At 37.3% G+C, this 25564-nt stretch overlaps 1 pseudogene; it reads right to left on the minus strand.

Annotated features, from left to right (window-relative positions):
• Positions 1 to 6839: 6839 nt before the first annotated feature.
• Positions 6840 to 7668, minus strand: LOC140510953 (olfactory receptor 5D14-like; annotated as a pseudogene).
• Between the last annotated feature and the right edge of the window lie 17896 nt (positions 7669 to 25564).

Here is a 25564-nt window from a genome sequence, read left to right on the forward strand (position 1 = left end):
GTAAGCATTGCTCTTCCTCATCAGAAAGGAAGGGAGGAAATACCTGTTCCCCAAGAGAGTAACCTTCTATAGTCTTATTTTTTTCCCCTTTTCTGGGCATTTTCCCAGCCAGTGACTTCACTTCTGAATATTCTCTTCACACCCGCTTTACCTCTGATCCGCCCAGCCAGCTCTTGTGGTCTGAGATTTAAATGCTGCTTCCCAGCCTCAGGGCTTTTGGCGGGGGTGGGGCTGCTATTCAGTGTGAGATTCAGTTCAGGTGCTCAGGTGGGGGCAGGGCCGCCTCATGGGCTTACTTCCCTCAGGGGGTTTACGCAGAGACCTTTAACAATGGATCCAGGCTCCTGCCTGCTTGGGGAGCCCTGGTCTGCTGCCGCCTCCGCTGCTGCCTCCAAAGGGGCCCTGAGTTATGGGAGCACCCCACTCCCCTCTCTGCAAGCCAAGAAGACCCTCTCACCAACCTTTGGGGCACGTGGGTGGAGGGACCCGCACGGCCGCTGAAGATTCCCTCCCTGAAGCCTGCTCTGATCCACTCCTCTTGGTGCTTCGTGGCCAAGACAGGGCTGGGCTTGGCTTCAGGTCCGCAGCATGAAGCACATTTTAGGAGAGGTTTTCAGGGCTCTCTGGAACAGAAATCTCGTCTGCTCCATTGTTCTGTGGCTTCAGCTGCTCCAGAATTTGTTGGGAGTTCTTTTTGACAGATATTTTATGGGCTGTGGGTTTGGAGCTAGCGTATGTCTGTCTTTCTACTCTGCCATCTTGGCTCCGAATGGTGGATTCTTTCAATGACCTTTTTGCCCTCTGGATTTAGGACTTCTGGGCAGTTTTCGTTGATGATGACTTGGAAGATACTATCCAGGCTCTGGTTTTCATCATGGCTTTCTGGTAGGCCAATAATTCTTATATTTTCTCTCTTGGATCTGTTTTCCAGTTGTTTTTCAAATTAGATATTTTACATTTTCTTCTATCTTTTCATTCTTTAGATTTGATGTGACTTATTCTTGATGTCTCCTAGAGTTATTAACTTCTACCTGCCCAATTCTATTTTTTATCAAATTGCTTTCCTCAGTTAACTTTTGCATCTCCTTTTCCCTTTATTCAGTTGTTCCTTTTAAGGGGTTATTTTCTGCAGTTAGTTCCTGTACTTCCTTTTCCATTTGTCCAGTTGTCCTTTTAAATTCTTCTGTGACTCCTTTTTCATATTTTTAAAGTTATTCGTCAGTTTTTCTTCTACTTATCTAATTTGGCTCTTAAAATCCTTCCTCATTTCTTCCAAGAAGACACTTTGTGCTTCAGATTAGGTCATATTCCCTTCTGAATTTTCTTATGGGAGTACAGTCTCAATGTTGACCTCTTTGGTGTTTGTGTTTTGTTCTTTCTCCCCATGGAAAGAATCTATGGTATTTTCTCTTCTGCTTTCCTTCTTACTCCTGGTAATAACTCTTTTCCTGGATTTTAAAGTGGATTCCTGCCTCTATGCACAGGAGCTCTGTCCCACAGTTCTTGTGCCTAAATTTTGAGGGTTGTGTGTTGTGTACTCTGGTTCTTTCAGCTAGAAGCTAAAATGCTGCAACAACTTACCTTGCGCTGAAATGGCTGGTGTTGGAAAGCAGAGGCCAGGTGAGATCTTTTTGGGTTTCCCCACAGTTACTCTGGAGCTAGCTCGTTAAGTGTTTGGGATGGGTGGTCTGGCTACAGAACGTCTCTGTTGAATCAGAGCATAAGCAAGGCCAGTTGTTGGTGATCCTGTCTGCACTGATGTCTTCCCAATTCCCTTGGAGTACTGAGGAACATCTGGGGTCCTGGTGTTGGCAGCTGCTGTCCTCAACCTCTGGGGCTCACCCCGTTTGTTGAGGTGGAGCTGTCTGGGACAGCTCTGATCCTGCACTTGTTGCCTTTGACCACAGCAAGAGGCGCCCTCCTTAGCAATTGTTCTAGCCTCACAGACCAAGAGTCTATTTATCCTTTCTCCTACTCTGCTGTTCCAGGGTTTTTCCTATGAAAATATTCTCTGGGTTTGTAAAGGTCAACAAAGGGTGTGAGAAAGCAATTACCAGTCACTTCACCATCTTGGCTCCAGGAAGTAGAAATCCCTCAATCATTTTATTAAAAGATAGACAGATACTAATTTTATTCCCTGCGTGTTATCATGTTTTCAAGAATTAGTAATTGCTCTTTTATAAGTTCATTGCTGCCCATCAACACTGTGTGTGCATGTGTATTTGTGTGTGTGAGTCTGTGTGTGTGTATGCACATGTGCATGAAATTCTCACTATGTGAGAATCTGACATCAGGAATTTCTTGTTCATGAGTCTAGATAGATATTATTATGAGAGATATTTCCACTTGAAATTTATTGATTAGAGCTTGGAAAATATCTTGGGATGAATGACAACATGTGAAGAATATTTCACTCAAGAACACCCAATATAGGTTTTGTTCATGCAAAGATTTTTTAAAGTATGAGTTAGGCACTGGAAATATTTGCAGCCTACCGTTGTCTGCGTGGGACTAAAGAAGTCACCATACCTCTTGGCAAAAAGTGATTTAATTAAATAAAATTCGTACCCACATTTTATATTTATTTGATGCCTTAAGTTTTACAAGGAATGTTCTTCACAGGAACACTTTAAGATACATGGGCATATATTCCTCTGTGTGTGTGTGTGTGTGTGTGTGTGTGTGTGTATGTTTTCAAATTTTAAGGCCATACTAACTGAGACTCAGAAAAAGTAAGTAACCCATTTTCACATAGTTAAGAAATTTGAGATTCTAAAGCAATTCTTAGTCCAGTCATCTTTCTAGAAGTAAACTGTTTTTCATGTCTTCCCTTTCCCTTCCTTTTTTTGTGACTTTTTTATTTTCAACTTCTGGCACCAATTTTCTCAGTTCCATATATTGTCCTTTGGGTTTCCCATTAATTAACCAGAAAACACCATTTTAGTCACTTATTTAGGTCTGTCCTACTCAGCGAGTGAGGAGCTAGTGATTTCAAATCCTCTTTCCTATAATCCATATCTCTCATTCTTGAAATTCCTAATCTCAACTATCACAAGGAGGAGAACAATCTAATATAATTCAGATTGAAATATGAAGGTTTGGTAACTCAGTGTGATCATTGCATTTATAAACATTTTCAGTTTTAATTTTGTTAAATTTTGTGTATCTGAAAATAAAAGAATTTTATTTGTTCATATTAAAAAATGCCAATATGCAGGAGTGAAATCTTACATGGTAATTGGGTCAGGAGGGAGATTTCTGCTTGGGAATGTGGGAGGGGGTACTATTTTTTTTTTAATCTATATAACCAATCTTTTATGGTGGGTCTTGAAACAAGAAGCCTTGGTCTCTTGTTTACATAAAAACCACAATCAAAATGAAGGCCTTCTGTTTAACTTATTAACCTGTGAAACTACGTGTTTAATTTGAAAAAGAAAATCTTAATTCGGTTTGTACCCAATAGGTAACACATTGATTTGACATATGTGGTTGATAAGAAAAACTAAAGTCACTAATCCAGCATCTCCATATGGAATTGGTTTTTATCTCTATATCTCCTAACACTTCTATTCCTAATTTGAAATATTATGAGGAATGCAATCGAAAAAAAAAATGAAGACTTAAAAAAAAACTAAAACGTAAAGCAATCCTTAATTTTATTTCTCTACAATAGCTAGCAAAGTACTACTCAAATTCTTCATTTTTACATATTGGCCAATTGACCAAAAAGTGTGCAAAAAGAACTGGCAGTTTTTCAGGGATAAATTATTTTTAATATTAATGATATTGAGATGACCACATGTTTGGACTTTAACAGATTACCCTTTCATGTGCAATAGAAGGAAGTAGAAATGACATCTAAAATACATTATATTGAACAAATCACAAGTAACATCATTGTTGTGAAAAAATTATGAAATTGATGCAAACAAGAAACAACCCATGTGCTTTTCTATTTCTTAAAAATCTTAATGAAAATTATCCAAATGTGCATTAAATATATCATCTAAACAATTGTGGGATGAGAAATAGCAAGCATTAGTAAACACAATGGCTTAAAATGATATTTAGTGCTGATTAAAAAATTTTATAGAATACAATTCATCACCACAGTTATTGGTGATTTATAAAAATAAACTAACAGAGGAATAAGTCAAAGGTCCTCTTGTATTAATGACTCTCCCATACAGATATATTAAAAAGTCCAGAGAGACATTTTCTTAATATGATACTCCGATTACCATCAAGGGAGAGATTTTATGTAGGAAGTCATATTTTAAAAGGAGTTTGCTCATATTATAGAGACTATGTGGGGCAGAATACAAGAGTTGTTTTCTTTCAGTGATGAAGTCCTTTAGAGATTCTTGTTTTCAGATAACACTGTAATGATAAAGTTGAGATCTATATCATAATGAAGGGAACCCAATGAGATCCATAGGTCCATAATAGAATGAAACTTAACCATTTTAGTGCCAACGTGATACTCATAATGCCTGCAACAAGCATGAATACGTCAGTACAGTTCTGAATCATAAAATACAACACACTCTCCACATGGAAGACAAAACAAAATATTTATTCAAATATAATCCTGGAGCCAGAGTCAAGATGTCAGAGTAGAAAGACACACATACACTAGCTCTTCCCCCACAGTTCATAAAATACCTGTAAAGAAAGACTATCAACAAATTCTATAGCCGCAGAACCCACAGATCAACGAATTGGAAGAGATTTCCAGCCAAGGATGACCTGAAAGGCCAATGGGAAAGGTCTGTGGAACCAGACGTGGAGCATAGCCCAGGCCAGACTTGGCCATGTGGCACAGCACCATGAGGAGGACTTGCACAGGCCTCGTGGGCAGAATCCTCAGCACCAAAGCAGCGGTTTGCAGATCCCTCAACCCATGTACGCCAAAGGTCAGTGAGAGGTTTTTTTCAGCTGGTAGAGAAGGGAGCAGGGTCTTCCCATAACTCTGATCTCAGGCTGTCGCTGCAAAGGCCACATCCAGCAGCAGCAACTCCCACAGTAGTCAGTATCCATTGTTGGACCATAACCTCTGGGGAAACTGAGCAGCTGATCCTTACTTCAGCCCTGTGTAGTGCCCCTGCCTCCACCTAATGCTCCCAGAGGAATTGAACAGCTGATCTCTATCTCACCGTGAATGGTAGCTCTGCCCCCACCGAAAGCCCTTGGGGGAATTGAGCAGCTTACCTGAATATCAGCCCCCAGTCCTGGCTTGGTGGAATTGGAGGCCAGGTGGTTCTGGAGAGGAAACTCTGCAACTCACAGATTCTGGGCACAAAAGTTTCTTATTGTTCCCAGATCAGTGTACATGCTTGATTGTGTCACCTTGGAGCAACTGAGATATTACAGATCCCCAGAATATACCCTACTTTTGACAAAGAACCTAAAAGTCAAGTAATCAGTTGGGAAAATGCCCCCAAAAATAAGACTTTAGAAAGTTACTTTCTTGGTGAACAGATATCTTCTCCTGTCCTTTGGGATGAGGAAGAACAATGCTTACCATAAGGGAAAGACATAAAAGTCAAGGCTTCTGTATCCCAAACATCCAAAATAAATATTCAATGGTCGCAGGCCATGGAAGAGCTCAAAAAGGATTTTGAAAATCAAGGAATAGAGGTAGAGGTAAAACTGGGAAGAGAAATGAGTGAGATGCAAGAAAATCATGAAAAGCCAGTCAACATCTTGCTAAAGGAGACCCAAAAAATGCTGAAGAAAAAAAAAACACCTTTAAAAATAGGCTAATGCAATTGGCAAAAGAGGTTCAAAAGATCACTGAATAAAATAATTCTTTAAAGATTATAATGAAACAGATGGAGGCTAATGACTTTATGAGAAACCAAGAAATCACAAAATAAACCCAAAAGAATGAAGAAATGGAAGATAATGAGGAATATCTCATTGGAAAATCATCTGACCTGGACAATAGATTCAGAAGAGGCAATTTAAAAATTATTAGACTGCTTGAAAGCCATGACCAAAAAAAAAGCTTAGACATCATCTTTCAAGGAACTATCAAGGGAAACTGACCTAATATTCTACAACCAGAGAGCAAAATAAATATTGAAAGAATCCACCTATCAGCTCCTGGAAAAGATCCAAAAAGTGAAACTCATAGGAACATTGTAGCCAAATTCCAGAGTTTCCAGGTCAAGGAGAAAATTTTGCAATCAGCTAGAAAGAAATAATCTGAGTATTGTGGAAACACAATCAGGATAACACAACATCTAAAATCTTCCACATTAAGAGACTGAAGGGCATGGAACATGATATTACATAGCTCAAAGGAACTAGGAGCAAAAGAAAGAATCACCTACTCAGCAAAACTGCCTACAGTACTTCAGGAGAAAAATGGATTTTCAATGAAATAGAGGACTTTCAAGCATTCTTGATGAAAATACCAGAGCTGAATAGAAAATTTGACTTTCAAATACAAGAATCAATAGAAGCATGGATAGGTAAACAAGAAGGAGAAATCATAAGGGACTTATCAAAGTTGAACTGTTTGCATTCCTAAATGGAAAAACAATATTTCTAAGTCTTGAAACTTTTTTCAGTGTCTGGGTAGTTGGGTGGATTATACACACACACGCACACACACACAAACACACACACACAGAGAAAGAGAGAGAGAGAGAGACAGACAGACAGACAGAGAGACTGACAGAGAGACAAAGACACAGAGAGAAGTAGAGAGAGACAGAGAGCACATGATGAGCTGAATAGGAAGAGATAATATCTAAGAAAATGAAATTAAGGGGTGAGAGAGGAATATATTAGGAGGAGAAAGAGAGAAATGGAATGGGACAAATTATCTCTCATAAAAGAGGCAAGAAGAAGACTTTCTGCCTTGAGTTTTTAGAACTGGGAACATAGTACAAGGAAAGGATGGTTCCATGGAAAATAGTGATGGATGTCAGGTGGAAGGAACAAGTAGAGAAGGCTTTATGTCTCCCACTGGTTGAATTCATCTTTATTGAAGTGCCAAAAATAGAAGCATAAGAGGCAAGGATGATGATAAGGGTACTCACCTCACTGGATGTAGCAAAACCAAAAACCAGTATGTGTGGGACATGGATATCTGAGGAGGAAACAGAAGTAAGAGCACTGTATTCACAGAAGAAGTTATTGAAGGTTTTGTAGCCAGAGAAAGTTAATTGTAGGGCAAAGCGTAGGAGTACAAAGGGACCAAACATGCCCCAGACATAGAATCCAGCCACCAGCAGGGCACAAAGACTCTGAGACATGGCAGCTATGTAGAGGGGGTTGCAAATGGCGACAAAACGATCACAGAGCATCACAGCAAGTAGAAAGGACTCTGTAACCACTGCAGTACAAGACAAGAAATATTGTAAAAGAGTAAAAGATGCTTTTGTCATCCATAACTAAATTCTCCAAAATCTTGGATATGATAATGGAAGAGGAATAGAAATCCACAAAGGACAAAAGGCTAAGGAAATAGTACATGAGAGTACGAAATTTGAGATTGATTCTGAGGATTAAGATGATGCCAAGATTTCCTACGACTGTGATGATATAAATAGCCAGGAACACCAGGAAAAGGAATGCTTTGAGCTCTGGATAATCTGTGAATCCTAAGAGCATAAATGTGGTCACAACACTCGGATTGCTGCCAGCGTTCACCATGGCTCATGGAAAGGGAAATAGGGACTCAGTCTTGTAGAGCATAACAGCATGTAGAATAAAGACAAAATTGTTCTGGACCCTGCTTCCATTCTATGGAGACAAGAAAGTGAGAAGAATTATATTTTGTGGTTAGGCTTTCATACAGGAATAATTTCTTTTCTGGACAATTTCTGTGAATATGCTTGGGAGAGTTATCTACTGTAACAGATCTATCATTAAAAATCTCTGTTATATTTCATATAACTTTCTGACATATCATATTAAAAGCATTGATGCGTCTAAGAGGTCACCAGGATGACCACTCTCATCACTGTTGACAATGATGTCCTTTTCCTATCTTTTCATCCTAATTGATTGTATTTATTTTTTTCTACATGGTATTGATGGCTAATCAAAGTACTATTATTTATCAATACTTTTTAACACTGAAAGTAAATGTTTTATTATTTTCTAAGCACAGATATTCGGTCAGTGCCAAGATGATAGAGTAAAGGCAGAGACTCAACTGACCTCTCCCCCAAACCCTCCAAATAACTTTTAAAAATAACTCAAAAGAAAATCGAGAGCAGCAGAAGCTAGAAAAAGAACGAGTGAAACAATTGTCGAGCCCAAGACAACTTTGAAGGTTAGGTGGAAAGGTCTATTGTACCAGGGTGAGAGAGGAGTGTAGTATAGTGCATGATGCACCAGTACAGACTGGGCCCCAGCAAAACAGGAGCAGATCCCAGAGCAGCAGAATCAACCAGACTGGTAATGGATTACAGACCTTTCAGCCCAGAGACAGTAAGAGAATTGAATAACTGGTCAGAGGATTTAGAGAGTTCCCTTTGGTAGCATTGTTTATCTTGTATCTGGGTGACATTACTAATTCTTAGTCCCAATGCAAAAGGAGCACTAAAACAGCAAAGCTCATGTCCTGAGTGGGTGTGGGGCCCTGTTCACGGTTCCAAGGTTCAAAAAAATGCTTGTGGTTGCTCACAAACCAGTGCACAGTACAGGAAAGTAGTAAACATACTTCTCTTTAGATCATACCACCTTGTAAGAGCCAAAAATGTACAGGTTTCTAGAATTACTTGGAAAACAGCTGCAAAAAAAAACCTGGAGCTTGAGGCAGTTCCCTCTCTGCTTGGGAAGCAGAACCAACCCCACTTTAATATAGAATTAAAAGTCAAGAGAAAGGTTGTAAAATAAGCAAACAGAAAAAAAAAAATCTGACCATATAGAGATACTCTTGTGACAAGGATGATGAAAACACACACTCAGAAAACGACAAAAAACTCAAAATTCCTTCATCCAAAGTCTCAAAGAAAACTATGAGTTGTTCTCAGGCCATAGAAGAATGCAACAAGGATCTTAAAAATCAAGTGAGAGAAGTACATGAGACATTGGGAAAAGAAATGAGAATGATGCAAAAAAATCCTGAATAAAACAGTTAATGACTTGGTAAAGGAGACACAAAAAAACTGAAGAAAATAACACCTCAAAAGGAAGAAAAAGTGAAATGGTAAAACGGAGCACAAGAATCCAATGAAGAAAAGAATGCCTTGTAAAGCAAATTTGGCCAAATGGAAAAAAAAGGTGTAAAAATTCACTGAAGCTAACTCCGTAAAAATTAGAATTTGGAAAAAGGAAAAGGAGGAACAAAAGGTCACTGGAAAAAATAATTCCCTGAAAGTTAGAATTGGGCAAGTGGAAGCTAATGTCTTTTATGAAACAACAGGAAACATCAAACAAAACCAAATGGATGAAAAAAATGAAAGAATATGTTAAATCTGTCATTGGAAAAAAATAATAACTGACCTGGAAAATGGATCATGAGAGATAGTCTAAGATTTATTGGACTACCTGAAAGTCATGATCAAAAAAAGGGGCTAGCCATCATCTTTCAAGGGATTATCAAGGAAAATTTCCCTGATATTCTAATCAGAGAGTAAAACAGAAATTGAAAGAATCTACCAGTCACCTTCTGAACTAGATCACAACATGAAAACTCCCAGGAATATTATAAGCAAACTTCAGACCTCTCAGATCTAGGCGAGATCACTCCAAGCAGGCAGAAAAAAAAATAACTCAAATATTATGAAGCCACAATCAGGATATGCATAAAGTTTGGCAGCTTCTACATTAAAAGATTGCAGGGCTTGAAATACAATATTCCTGAGGGAAAAAGAGCTAGGATTACAACCAAGGATCACCTCGCAGCAAACGTGGTTATAATCATTGGGGGGGGGGGGGGAGACGGAAATTTAATGAAATAGAGGACTTTAAAGCATACTTGATGAAAAGAGAAGAACTGAATAGAAAATTTGACTTTCAAACACCTGATGCAAAGCATAAAAAGGTAAATAGGAAAGAGAAATCATAAGGGATTTAATAAGTTTAAGCCGGTTATATCTTACAGGCAAAGAGCAATTTTTCACTCCTAAACAGTTTGTCATTATTAGGGCAGTTAGAAAGAGTATATATAGGAAGCAGAGGTGTGAGTTGAATGTGATAGTATCTAAAATTTTTAAAAAATAAGCTAACAAATTAGAAAGAAGAATGAATTGGGAGAAGGGGAAAGAGAAGTGTAGAATGGGATAAGTTATCTAACTTGAAGGAGGCCTGAATGAGATTTTATGGGGGCAGGGAGGGATGGGAGCAGATGACCCTTGCTCTTATTGGAATTGGCTCAAAGAGTGAATAATCTAAACACCCAATTGGTTACAGAAATCCATCTTAACATAGAAAAATAAGAAGGGATGGGCACAAGTCTAAGTGGGGGAGTCGATAGGAAGGAGGGAAGTTAGAGGGAGGCAGAAGTCAGAAGCAAAACAGTTGAAAAAATGGATGGGGGAAAGGAAGAGAGAGAGAGAGAGAGAGAGAGAGAGAGAGAGAGAGAGAGAGAGAGAGAGAGAGAGAGAGAGAGAGAGAGAGAGGGAGGGAGGGAGAGAGAGAGAGATAAATGGGAAAAATAGGATAGGATGAAAGGAAATTCATACTTGATTATGATTACTGTGAAAAAATTGCAGTGAATTTCTTTGATAAAACTTCATTTTGTAAGCATGCAGAAAACTGAGTCACATAAAAGGACAGAAATAAAATCCATTCCCCAGCTGATAAATGGTCATAGTATATAAAAAGGCAGTTTTCAGAAAAGGAATCAAAATTATGAATAGTCATATAAAAATGCTCTAAGTAACTATCTATGAGAGAAATGCAAATTAAGCGAACTCGGAGCTACTGCTTCACATCTGTCAAATTGGTTAGTATGACAATAAAGGGAAATGGCAAATAATGGAGAGGTTGACAGAAAATTAAAACCCTAATTTACTATTGGTGAAGTTATATACTGATTCATCCATTTTGGAGGACAATTTGGAACTATGCCTAATGGGCTATAAAACCAGGCATGATCTTTGATCAAGCAATGTGATTACTAGGTGTATACCACAAAAGAGATTTAAAAAGGAAAGAAAACACGAAAAGCACCTTGCTTCAGCAAGGATCCCCAAATACACAGGAGGACCTGCTGTATAGGTTTTTACATCTACTTTTCTAAAAGTAAGGAAGCTTTTCAAGGGTCAGCAATCTACTTTAATCAAGCACATATATCATTCACTTAGTTCAGGGAGAAAAGACAGCCTCTGATCTTCGGAGAAAATACAAATAGAAATTAGAATCAAAAATTAGAAACAGAAAGACCAACAGACAGGGCTTCCAGTTGTCTGAACGTTGACAATACATACTTCATTACCAGAGAAAGAAGCACCAACATCTGGGTTTTCAAAGCTGGGGGGAAAGGGAGCTTCTTAAAATGTCTGCCAAGAGTCTCATGTGGCAAACAAACATTCTTCCAAAAATTAAACCCTAAAGGTAAACCTCACCTCAGAGTATTTATATACTTTTCAGAGCTGGAGGGCAGGACCTTTAGACCTAGAGCCTCAATAGAAATTAAGAAAAGATTCTTGAAGCCTGTTAATGAGCTGGGAAGAGGTAATTAACATCACATTCCACCCCAAGATTCCTTGCACCCATAACATAGGCGACATGCATAAGAATAGACATTAACATTTATTAAGTAAATACAAGATTCCAGCAAAATAAACATATAATGAACTTTACACTTGCAGAATACATAGCATCATTCTTTAAGGGTCATTCTTTGAGGAGTCAGTGACCAGTTCCTCCTTCCTCAATCCAAAACAAAATGTTCAAATAAAGTCTTCTTGGGAGTGTGTCATTCTCCCCACAATGACGTGGCAAGCACTCTCAGGTATAGGCTGTAATGAACAAAGTTCTAGTCATAACAATGCTCCAACCCCCACTTCCAAGGCCTGAGGGGTGGCTGGGCAACAACATTATCAGGGTGAAGTTCTCGGAGATAGATAGCACTACCCCCCCACCCAACATAGGCCACTCTAACCCCTTGGTCCCAAATTACCCCAGAAGAACACTGCAAAAAAGCACGCTAAGTGCTTTGGTGGGCAGTATCCATCTTGTCTCAGGGCTAAACTTTGAATTCCTAGATACCTCCTCCTCCAGCAGGAGCCAGCTGTTCCCAGCTCCAACCTGGGTGTGCACTCAGGAAGCTCTCCACTCCTGTTCCAGGGCTCACCTCTCCAAGGCTGGCACACAGGAAGTTCTCCACTGCTGATGGGTCATTTGGAAGGCAGTTTTCTCCTCTTGCTCCATGGCTCTGCATACAATAAAATCTCAGGGCATTCACCCCTCCAGCATGGTCTGAAGCCAGGCTAATCCACTCATGCCCTGCCTCTGTCTATCCCCACCTCCCAGGGATCCACAGAACAGTAGCCACCACAATTGAGAAACAATAAACAATTATCTCAGCCTCCATACTTTCCTTTTAGTTTGCAGACCCTACACAACTATGCGATAACGTATGAGCAAGGACCCTAGAAAGCACAGGAGAGCCTGCTATACAGCTTCTTAGATCTGCTTTTCTAAAAGAACAATATGGACTTAAATGAATTGATGCAAAATGAAATGAGCGGAATGAGAACTTTATATAGTAACAGTAATATGAATAATAATCCTACTATGAATAACTTAATGATTCTTGGTAATACAAAGATCTAAGACAATTCTGTCGGGCTTTTGCTGAAGGTGCTATCTGCCTGCAGAGAAAGAACTGGTAGAGTCTGAAATCTAATCAAATATACTTTGTTCTTTCCTTTCTTTATTTTTCTTATTTCTTTGTCTGTCTTTTCTTTCACAGAATGACTTATACAGAAATGTGTTTTGCATGAATACACACATATAATCTATGTCAAATTGTTTTCTGAAGAGGATTCAGAGAGAAGTAAAGGAGAAAATTTGGAAGTTAAAATTTATTTTTAAAAATGTGAGAATTGTGTTTTCACATAATTGGCAAAATAAATGTTAAATATGTCTTAAAAATACAAAGTCACAGACATCTCTGGTTATAACCCATCATACCTGAACTAGTGTTTTTCAAGATGTTTTTCAACTCAAATTCTGCGATCTAATCAAACAATTCTTTGCGTTTCAATTACTCACTTTTGTATTTGTGTGGTTATAGACAACAAGTGCACAGCATCTGGCACACAACTCTCTGGCACAATGCTTTCTGACTGACCGATTGACAAAGCTATCCTATGGCCTTTATTGCATAAGTTATCATTACAACAAGCAGATAGGGGAGGAGCCAAGATGGCGGAGCAGAAAGACACACACATGCTAGCTCCAAACCTACAGCCCATAAAATACCTGTAAAGAAGAACTCACAACAAATTATGGAGCAGAAGAAGCCACAGAACAACGTAGTGGAGGAGATATCTGTTCCAGAGAGCCCTGAAAACCCAACACCAAAGGTCCGTCATTCCCCGGACCCTGAGCAGAGCCCAGCCCTGCCTTGGCCGAGGCACCAAGAGGAGCTGATCCGAGCAGGCTCCAGGTAGAGAATCTCCAGCAGCCGCACAGGTCCCTCCACCCACAGGTGCTAAAGGTCAGTGAAAGAGTCTCTTTGGCTGGCCGAGAGGGGAGTGGGGTGCCCCCATAACCCAGGCCCCCTCGGGAGGCAGCAGCAGACAGGGGCTCCCAAAGCAGGCAGGAGTTTGGATCCATTGTTGAAGGTCTCCACATAAACCCCCTGAGAGAACTGAGTCCCTTGAGGTGGCCCTGCCCCCAATCCAGCTCCTGAACTTAATCTCACACTGAATAGCAGCCCTGCCCCCACCCAAAGCCCTGAGGCTGGGGAGCACCATTTGAATCTCAGCCCCCAAGCGCTGACTGGGTGGATCTGGAGGCATGGTGGGTGTGGAAAGGAAACTTAGAAGTTAAGTCACGGGCTAGGAAAATGCCAATAAAAGGGAAAAAAAAATAAGACCATAGAAGGTTACTTTCCTGGGGAACATATATATCCTCCCTTCCTTTCAGATGAGGAAGAACAATGCTTACCATCAGGGAAAGACATAGAAATCAAGACTTCTGTATCCCAAAAATCGAAAATAAAGATTCAATGGGCTCAGGACATGGAAGAGCTCAAAAAGGATTTTGAAAATCACGTTAGAGAGGTGGGGGAAAAACTGGGAAGAGAAATGAGAGACATGCAAGAAAAACATGAAAAGCAGGTCAACACCTTGCTAAAGGAGACCCAAAAAAATGCTGAAGAAAATAATACCTTGAAAAATAGGCTAACTCAATTGGCAAAAGAGGTTCAAAAAGCCAATGAGGAGAAGAATGCTTTCAAAAGCAGAATTACCCAAATGGAAGAGGAGGTTCAAAAGCTCACTGAAGAAAATAGTTCTTTCAAAATTACAATGGAACAGATGGAGGGTAATGACTTTATGAAAAACCAAGGAATCACAAAACAAAACCAAAAGAATGAAAAAATGGAATATAATGTGAAATAAATATCTCATTGGAAAAACAACTGACCTGGAAAATAGATCCAGGAGAGACAATTTAAAAACTATGGGACTGCCTGAAAGCCATGATCAAAAAAAGAGCCTAGACATCACCTTTCATGAAATTATCAAGGAAAACTGCCCTGAGATTCTAGAACCAGAAGGCAAAATAAGTATTCAAGGAATCCACAGATCACCACTTGAAAGAGATCCAAAAAGAGAAACTCCTAGGAACATTGTGGCCAAATTCCAGAGTTCCCAGGTCAAGGAGAAAATATTGCAAGCAGCTAGAAAGAAACAATGCAAGTATTGTGGAAATACAATCAGAATAACACAAGATCTAGCAGCTTCTACCTAAAGGGATCAAAGGGCATGGAATAGGATATTCCAGAAGGCAAAGGAACTAGGACTAAAACCAAGAACCACCTACCCAGCAAAACTGAGTATAATATTTCAGGGGAAAAAATGGTCTTTCAATGAAATCGAGGACTTTCAAACATTCTTGATGAAAAGACCAGAGCTGAAAAGAAAATTTGACTTTCAAACACAGGAATGAAGAGCAGCATGAAAAGGCAAACAGCAAAGAGAAGTCATAAGGGACTTTAATAAAGATCATCTGTTTACATTCCTCCATGGAAAGACAATATTTGTAACTCTTGAAACTTTTCAGTATTTGGGTAGCTTATGGGATTACATACACACGCACACACACACACACACAGAGCACAGAGTGAATGGAATAGGATGAGATCATATCTTTAAAAAATGAAATAGAGGGGTGAGAGACAAATATATTGGGAGGAGAAAGGGAGAAATGGAATGGGGCAAATTATCTCTCATAAAAGAGGCAGGCAAAAGACTTTTTAGTGGAGGGCGAAAGAGCGAAGGCAAAAGAAAAACATAAAGTTTACTCTCATCACATTCGACTAAAAGAAGGAATAAAATGCACATTAATTTAGTATGAAATCCTATCTTACAACACAGGAAAGTGGGGGAGAAGGGGATAAGTAGGGTGGGGGGATGATGGAAGGGAGGGCAGTGGGAGGAGGGAGCAGTTTGAAGTCAACACTCTTGGGGAGGGACAGGAACAAAAGAGAGAATAGAAGCAATGGGGGGCAGGATAGGATAGAGGGAAATATAGTTAGTCTTACACAACACGACTATTATGGAAGTCATTTGCAAAACTACACAGATATGGCCTATATTGAATTACTTACCTTCCCAAAGGGAATGGGTGGGGAGGGAGGGAGGAAGAGAAGTTGGAAGTCAAAGTTTTAGGAACAACTGTTGAGTACTGTTCTTGCCACTAGGAAATAAGAAATACAGGTAATGGGGTGTAGAAAATTATCTGGCCCTAAAGGACAGAAGAGAAGATGGGGACAAAGGAAGGGAGGGATTATAGAAGAGAGGGAAGATTGGTGATAGGGGCAGTCAGAATGCTCGGTGTTTAGGGGTGGGGGAGGGGACAAATGGGGAGAAAATGTGGAACCCAAAATTTTGTGAAAATGAATGTTAAAAGTTAAATAAACAAATTATTTTAAAAAGGAGATAAATTTTGCTTGCTGCATCATTTTCTCAATTATCCAAAACAATTTAAAATACTGGGATAGTTTTTATAGAGTTTCCTCTCTCATGAGTGCATTTTATCACGTCTATTTGTGTTGGAAGTGAAAATATGCATCTATCCCTTTCTCCCCTTTTGTTCCAGAACTCTTAAAAAACATCCTTTGGAGACCCTCTGAGTTGCTACTAACTTTGTGCTTGATCATAAAACCAGTGTTACATCCACCTAATTGTATTCCTAATGAAACCACTTTTCTCTTTCAGAAGAAGAGCTTGAGAAAATTTTTTCAGTTATTTTACTAAGATATATTAATGATTTTGATTTTTGATATTCATTGGAATAAAAAATGAAAGAAGTCTATCTTTTCTTTTTCAAAACAATATGTAAGGTCATATTTTTAGGTTTCCTAATGTACCAATCTTAAATAAAAGCTCTGAATTTTGAACACATTTACTTAGAGGTTGATATTAACCAGTTCATATCAGATCTTAAATTTGAAGCTGTTCAAAAGTCAACTTTTGTCCATAAAGTGGTAACATCTCTGACCTCTGCAAGTTGTCTTCTAAATTCATGCAATTGGCCCCAAGAATTTTGTTTTTTATTTGGCAGGATAAAGGAGGAAGAACACAACCCCATTACACTTTCCCTCAAATTCCTCCCCCACTCCTTGTAAGGTGATATCAGGAGATTGACTCTCTGCATAGAGATCATAAGTGTTGGTCTAATTACAATATAGTAAATAGAACTTAATTTAGTGTCATAAGCATTGTACCAGTTTCTGAAGGGTAGGAATAGTTGTGAGCATAATTTTCCAGACTTGGTTAATTTGCTGTAACAATTTATATATTTTTGATTAATTTTATGCCAAGGAGCTCAAATGAACTCAAAACTTCTAATTAAATAGGTCTGTGGTCAGTCATGACTAATTGCATTTCATCAAAGTTAGGAAACCAGAAAATATTAGTTTCAGGATCAACTAGCACATGAGTAATTGTGTTTTTATCACTAGTAATCAAACGCATTCCAACATGCATGTTACTATTGGTGCCAGCCCCTCTCTTATAGTCACTCAGTCTTGAGATCTTTATTTTTTTTCCTTGGTTTTTTACTTTTCTATTTCTTTCATCTCAGTCAAACACTTTTCATATCCTGTTTTTTATACTTCCACGTTGTCTCTCATATCTCCTCTCTACTCATTTAGTCAGTCATCATTCCTGCTTGGATACTCACCAATCCTTACATCAAATATTGCAAAATCTTCCAAACTGATCTTTCTCCGTCCATTCTCTTACCCTTCCAATCTTTATTTTATCCAGCTTCCAAAATAATCTTAGTGGATTCACTGTCCTGATTAAAAACAAACCAAAAAAATCAAACAGACAAAAAATCCCCCAGAACAGAAACAGGAATCAAAAACCTTCAGTGGTTCCCTATTATCTATAAAATGAAATATAATGTATTAACCTAGCGTTCGTGGGGCTCTATAATCCGGATCCACTATACCTTTCTAACCTTCCTTCATTTCACTACTTAAAACACAATTAATTTTTTTTTTTTATTAATGCTATTCCCTAACCAGCTATTAACTTGTCTTGATGGCTCATATTCATATAGAGCTTTGATTAGACCTGGAAAAAAAAATATTTCACTGGATTAAAGGTAAAGCCCATATTTTATGTAGCCTTGAAGAAATATACATAATCTAGTGCAATATGGTATGCAACCTCTTTTTTTTTCTATCTTTACTCTAATTTCTACTTCATGTTCATAAATGAGTATTTTCCGTATCTTTACGTTTCCCTGGAACATTTTATCTAGATCACTCTGCTGCCTCTATCTTAGTCTGCAATATGTTACAAAATTTTTCATGAGTTTCCCTTCCAATCCAAAGTGTATTTCTCTCCTAGAAGGGGCACCACCATTTTTAATCATTGCATCCATATACCTAATAAAATATCTTGCATATGTTTAAAATTCAATTAATGCATGTTTTGGAATGGATGGATAGATGGGTGAATGGATGAATTTTCTGAATGTTTGAAATAAGAAAAGTAATATCTTTCACTGATGCATCAAAAAGCAGATGAAATACCATCTCTTTACCTGCTGGAGGGATAAGGGAGTCTCAAAATTCTTATGTCTAGAAGCAAAGTCTGGGTCCAGTTGTCTCGATCTTACATCTTTGTCCTTAGTCTTTGAGGTCTGAGCCCTAGTGAGTTTCTGTTAAGTTTTGGGCCATATACTCTAAAATCTCCAAGTCCTATGGGTTCACTTTCCAGAGCATAATTTCTTTGTACTCTCAGAAGAAAGTTTACTGAAACTCATTATTTTGATTTTACTAGAGCTAATGAAATCCCCAGAGGTAAATAATGGTTCTGAACATTCCAAAGTGATGCAATAATAGGAAGTTGTGATTTAAAGAGAAAGAAAAATTACTATATTACTCAAGTTCTTCATCCCCTTTTACAAAGAAGGTTGTAGTTGTTCTGTTTAAACTGATAGAGCCACATAGTAAGTGATGTTTGGCCTGAAGAATTCTTCCCACACTTATAAGAGCTACTTCTAAAGGAATCATTTTGTAATATGAAGTGTATCTAACTGGCAAGTTAGGAATAATGGGATCAGATTCTATAGTCTCATTATTAAATTATAAATACTCTACTATGTAATGGTTCCATTTTTGGCCTTGGAGTCATAGAGAAAGCTTCAGATACTACCTCTGATATTTACAATCTCTACTAAAATGAGTATTTTTATTAAAGTTTAAGAGCCATAGTCTCTTAATTTGTAAAATGGTAAAGGAGAGGCCCCTAAAACCTACCTCGCAGGAGTGTTAGAAAATTAAATTGTGGTTATAGACATAGGATGAATGAATGATGGCTATTTAAGTTATCTTCCCTTGTTGAAAAGGAAAACAACGATTTATTCATCATTAATATTAAAATGAACAAGAATTTCTAAGCAGATATAATATATGAAATACTGTAATAGGCAATTCCAGTCACTGGGCATGAATAATAATATTGTTCTAGGTAAACGCAAAAGATCCTGAAGAATCCTCTAAGGGTAGATTTGTCACAAGCACAGTTTCACAGAAGCATAGACTATGTTTCTTGATTTTTAGCAATGAAAGTATCGAACTTGTCACTTCTTTATATCTGTTTGAGCTATGGAACAGATGATATGGATAGTCCTACAAATCTACATTTGCATTAATATTAGTAACATGCACAGATAATCAATAACTGTAAAAAAAAGTTGGTGAAAATAGGATAGGCTGTTAATATCCCAGAGTTTTTATGAACTATGGATTCATCCCACATATACATACCAGAAGAAAATTACTATCAACGAGGAATGTTCCTCTTTAATGTTTTCACATATTACTTTATACCTGGGATGAGAAAATGGAACGAAGAAATCATGACACAACATATGTAAGTTAACTGTCAATACTCCAAAAGGAAATTTAGACATCTCTAGGACATGGGATTTGAAGAAAGGGAAGATAGATTTGTTCTTTATTCATTCTGTCAGGGCAGTCCACCTATGATCCTTTTCGGTCTCAGCTCAACGTTCTTAGATGGAGAAAGTGAGATGGTTGTCAAGGCAGAAAATGATATGGTACCAAGCAGGATACAACCTCAGGGATCAGTCCACCCTTCCCAGAACCCTCTGCTGGGAAAGTCAACATAAGAGAAAAGTGTCCCCACATTGTAATAAGGTCATTTAAGAACATTCTTTGACTTTGTCCACCAACGTACATTTCAAAATTATCAAGAGACAACTATAAAATAACATCTCCAGTAAAATTCTGGAGCTTCAGAACTGATAAAAGGTTAGGTGAAATGGTTTCCAGCTCAGTACAACTTAGAAGATATACAGGAAAGATATTTCAAGAGTGCAGGTGTTTAGCTTAGAGACTCTCTCAGAGCAGGTAACAATGATCCTATCTTGACACCTTTGGAGGTAGGTGCATTGTCATCAGCAAGCTTTCAACCTAGGGACAGCAGTGAGTCAAATAACTGGGTAGGAGAGGACCCTTTGCTGACCCTGGGTTCTGGATTCTGTAGCACCACCCATATAAAATTTCAGGATATAGTTTCAAAGCTAAAAGGAGTATTAGGATTTACAGCTAAAGGAGAGCAGTGGCCTTGGTCTCTGTTTAAGGGTGAAGAGGAGTGCTTGTTATCATTCATGGGGCAAAAAGAAATTTGGTCTCACTTCCAAGACAGAGGGAGCACCAACAATTGTGGTGAGTAAATTACCCAAATTAACAGAATAACAAAGAGAATATTAAATAATCATACCTCAGAAAAAATGAAGAAATCATAAATGAGTTCTCTAAGAAAAAATTACCAAGACTAGATGGATTCACAAGAAAATTCTACCAAACATTTAAAGAACAATTGATTACAGTATAATATAAACCATTGGTGAAAACAGGCAAAAGAAGCTTACCAATTTTTTTTTGCATTTTTACCTTAGTTATTTTGGATAGAAAAATTAAAATGAGTAGGAAAAATCATAAAACAAACCAAAACATAATACAAAAGAAAATGATCTCCTTCATTGTGTGATCAAATTCCATAGTTCTTTCTCCTTTCCGTCGAACTTATAGTCTGTCCTGGGCTGTAAATTTGCAACAGTCTGTTTTTTATTGGATTCTACCACTACAGAATCTGGTCAGATTTTTTTTTTAGAGGTATCTGTGGGAGTTTGTCTAAGAGAGTGGTAAGTAGTTGCTCTCACTCTACCATCTTGGCTCCACTCTCCCAAATTCTTTTTATGACACACTTATGATACTAATACTTTAACCAGGAAGAAAAAAAAGATAAAGAAAACTATAAAACTGTAGAGCAATTTCCTCAATGAATACTGATTAAAAAATTTAAATAAAATACAGGAAAAGAGATTACAAAATATATATCACAAAAACCGTACATTATGAGTAGGTGAGATTTATACAAGGAATATAGGGTCGGTTCAATATTAGGAAAAAAGCAATATAATTGAGAATATCAACAACAAAACCCATAGATAGATAGATAGATAGATAGATAGATAGATAGATAGATAGATAGATAGATATAGATAAATATAAAGATATAGATAGATAGATATGTATATAGATAGATGTAGATATAAATATGTAATGTACATGTGTAGATATACATATATACATATACACATATATTATATATACATATAATATACAATACATATACATATATACATATATATATATTATTTGTATATCCTGTGGTTATCTCAATAAATGCAGAAAAAAGTTTTTTGACAAAATACAACACTCAATTCCTATTAAAACCCTGGAAAGCATAGGTTTCCTTAAAATGATAAATAATATCTATTTAAAACTATCCACAAGCATCTATAATGGGGATAAGCTAGAAATTCCCAATAAGATCAGAGGTAAAGCAAGTATACCCATTATCACTGATATTATTCAGTATTGCTCTAGAAGTGCTAGGTAAAGCAAGAAAACAAGAAAAAATTTAAGGGACAATAATAGGCAATGAGTTTTTAAAAATAACTCTATTGTTCTTTTTTATATTTTATTTTATTTATTTTCAGTGTGCTACAATCACTACCACATATCTTAGATTTTTTCCCCCCACTCCCCCTTATTTCCCCCTAGTTACCCCCTTCCTCCCCCACATGGCATACAGTTTTATAGAGGTTTTACACATCCATTCCCATTGAATACATTTTCGCCATAGTCAAGTTTTATAGAAGAATTAAAATGAATGGGAGAAATCATGTAATGAACTGAAAGGTAATGCAAAAGAAAATGATCTTCCACATTCTGTGATTGAATTCCATAGTTCTTTCTCTGAATGTGGAAGGCATTTTGCCTTAAAAGATAATTGGGAATTTTTTAAGTACTTGAAAGGCAATGAAGTTCAATGTCTACCAGAAAAAATCCTCGCACACTGCGGTTTTTGCCATGTACAAAGTTCTCCTGGTTCTGCTCCTTTTGCTCAGCATCAGATCATATAAGTCTTTCCTGCCCTCTCTGAAGTCTTCCTCTTCATCACTTTTTATCAAACAACAGTATTCCATTACCTTCATATACCATAATTTATTCAGTCATTCCGCAATTGAAGGGCATCCCCTTGATTTCCTGTTTTGGTCACCACAAAGAGTGTTGCTATAAATAGTTTTGTATATGTGGGACCCTTTTCCATTTTTATGATCTTTTGAGGATACGGTCCTAGAAATAGTACTACTGAGCCAAAGGGTATGCACATTTTTGTAGCCGTTTGGGCTATGTCATTTACATTGTCGAATTTGTGGACATAAAGTTGGACCAAGTAATTTATAATTATTGTTTTAATTTCCTCTTCATTGAAGGTTAGTTCACTCTTTTAAGTTTTGACATTGGAAATTTGATTTTCTTCTTTCTTTGTTTTAATATAATTGGCCAAATGTTTATGAATTTTATTGTTTTGTTTTTTTTTACAAAACCAACTCAATTTTATTCATAAGTTCAATAGCTTTCTATATATCAAGTTTATTAATCTCTCCTTTGGATTTCAGTATTTCTAATTTGGTATTTACTTAGGGATTTTCAATCTGTTCTTTTTCTAGCTTTTTCATCTACATGCCCAATTTATTGATTTCCTCTTTCTCTATTTTATTAATGTAGGTATTCAAAGATATAAAGCTTCCCATAAGAGTTGCTTTTGCAGTATCCCATAAGATTTGGTAAGTTGTTTCATTATTACAATTCTCTTGAATGAAGTTATTGATTGTTTCTATGAATTGTTGTTTAACCCACTTCTTCTTTAGGATTAGATTATTTAGTTTATAATTAACTTTTAGTCTATCTTTCCATGGCCTTTAATTATGTATAATTTTTATTGTAATATGATCTGAGAAAGATGCATTGACTATCTTTGCCTTTCTATACTGTATCGTGAGGTTTTATGCCCTAGTACATGGTCAATTTTTGTATATGTGCCATGTACCACTGAGAAAAAGATATATTCCTTTCTATCCCCATTCAGTTTTCTCCAGAGATGTCATGTCTACCTCATCCAGAATTTATTCACCTCCTTAACTTCTTTCTTATTTATGTTAAAGTTAGATTTATCAAGTTCAGAGAGGGGGAGAATGAGATCCCCCACTAGTATAGTTTTGCTATTTCTTCCTGTAACTCCCTTAACTTCTTTAAGAATTTGCACTCTATACCACTTGTAGCACATGGTTAGTAATGATATTGATTCGCTGTTTATGGTGCCTTTTAGCAGGATATAGTTTACTTTCTTACCTCTTTTGATTATATCTATTTCTGCTTTTTCTTTTTCTGAGATTAGAATTGCCACCCTGTTTTACTTACATCAGCTGAACCACAATATATTCTGCTGCAGCCTTTTGCTTTTGTCCTGTATGTATCCCCCCATTTCAAATGTGTTTCTTTTAAACAACATATTGTTAGATTATGACTTTTAATCCATTCTGCTGGCCGTCTCCGTTTTATGAGAGAGTTCATCCCATTCACATTGACAGGTGTGCTTACTTTCCGTGTTTTTCTCTCCATCCTCTTTCTCACCGTTTCTGCTTTTAGTTCTCCCTTCCCCTCCACAATAGAGTTTTGATTTTTGACCACTACCTCCCTCAGTCTTCCCTGCCTTCTTTCAGTCCCCCTCCCTTTTATTCCCCTTTACCCTTACTACTTCTTCCCTTCCTTTTTGCCTCCCCTCAACTTTTCCCCCCGTCCGCTCCTACTGCCTATAGAGCTAGTTAGATTTATATACTTACTTAAGTTTCTTGTTCCCTTCTTGAAGCAAATAAGATAAGAGTACCTCTCCAACAATGCTCATCTCCCTCCACTTTTTCTCTCAACCTTATCATAATTTTGTGCCTCTTCATGTGATTTAATTTACCATTTTTTGCCTCCTCCTGTTCACATCTCCTAATACAATCCCCTCATACCTTTAAATCACATTTTTTATCATTACATTCTTTATTTTATACCCATTGCCTCTATGTGTGTATATTCCTTTTATATTTCATAATAGATACACAATTCTCAAGATTAACAATTATCATCTTCCCTTATAAGAAGGTAAACAGTTTGCCCAAATTGAGTAACAAGTTTTTCTTTTCCCTTATTTACCTTTTTTATGCCTTTCTTGAGACCTGTGTTTGAAGATCAAATTTTTTATTGAGTTCTGGCCTTTCTCTCAGGAAAGTCTGAAAATCCCTTATTTCATTGAATGTCCATCTCCTTGTCTGAAGTGTTATGCTGAACATTGCTGGGTAATTGATCCTTGGTTGTAGTCCCAGCTCCTTTGTCTTATGGAATATCATATTCCAATTCCTGTGATCTTTTAATGAAGAACCTGAAATATTCTGTGTGTTCTTGATTGTAACTCCTTAATATATGAATGGTTTCTTTCTGGCTAACTGCGGTATTTTCTCCTTCACTTGATAGTTCTGCAATTTGGCAACAATATTTCTTGGTGTTTTTAGTTTGGAATCCCATTTGGGAGGTGAAAGGTGGATTCTTTCGATACTGTTTTGGCCTCTGGATCTAGGATTTCTGAGTAGTTTTCCTCGCTGATTTCTTGGAACATATTGTCCAGGCTCTTTTCTTTCTCATGGCTTTCTGATAGGGCAATAATTCTTAAATTTTCTCTCCTCGATCTATTTTCCAGATCAGTTGTTTTTCCAATTAGATATTTTATATTTTCTTCTATCTTTTCATTCTTTAGATTTAGTGTGACTAATTTTTGATGTCTCATAGAGTCATTAGCTTCTACTTACCCAATTCTAATTTCTATCAAACTGTTTTCTTCAGTTCATTTTTGCATCTCCTTTTCCATCTGTCTAATTATTCTTTTTAAGGGATATTTTCCCCAGTTAGTTTTTGTACTTTCTTTTCCATTTATCCAGTTTTCCCAGTTAGGTTTTATGCTTCCAATTCCATTTGTCCAATTTTCCTAGTTGGCTTTTATGCTTCCTGTTCCATTTGTTCAATTTTCCATTTTGAGGAGCTGTTCTCATTAGTGAATTATTTTCTCCTACTTTTAATATATTGACTACTTTTTCTTCTGTTTCATTCTTCAGCTTTTCCAAGAGTTCTCTTTTTGCATGCAAGCAGTTCGTAGTCCCTTCTGATGTTTCTGATGGGAGTACAGTCTCAATACTGACTTCTTTTGTGTTTGTGTTTTGGTCTTTGTCCCCACAGGAAAATTCTATGGTCTTATGTGGATAAAGAAAGAATTGATGACCAAAGGAGAGACAGAGAATATTATGGGATGCAAAATGGGTAATCCAATTGTTTGTCCAGTGTATATATTACTTCATCACTGGGTATCTTATATCACCCTTTTGCCTTGACTGCTCTTAAAGCATAGTGTGGCCTTGTTAAAATGAATACTTCCCCATCAATCTTTGGCTCTATACATTCTTGCACAGAACAATTCTGACAAGT

The sequence above is a fragment of the Notamacropus eugenii genome, chromosome 6, assembly GCF_028372415.1.
Source record: "Notamacropus eugenii isolate mMacEug1 chromosome 6, mMacEug1.pri_v2, whole genome shotgun sequence".
Lineage (NCBI taxonomy): Eukaryota > Metazoa > Chordata > Mammalia > Diprotodontia > Macropodidae > Notamacropus > Notamacropus eugenii.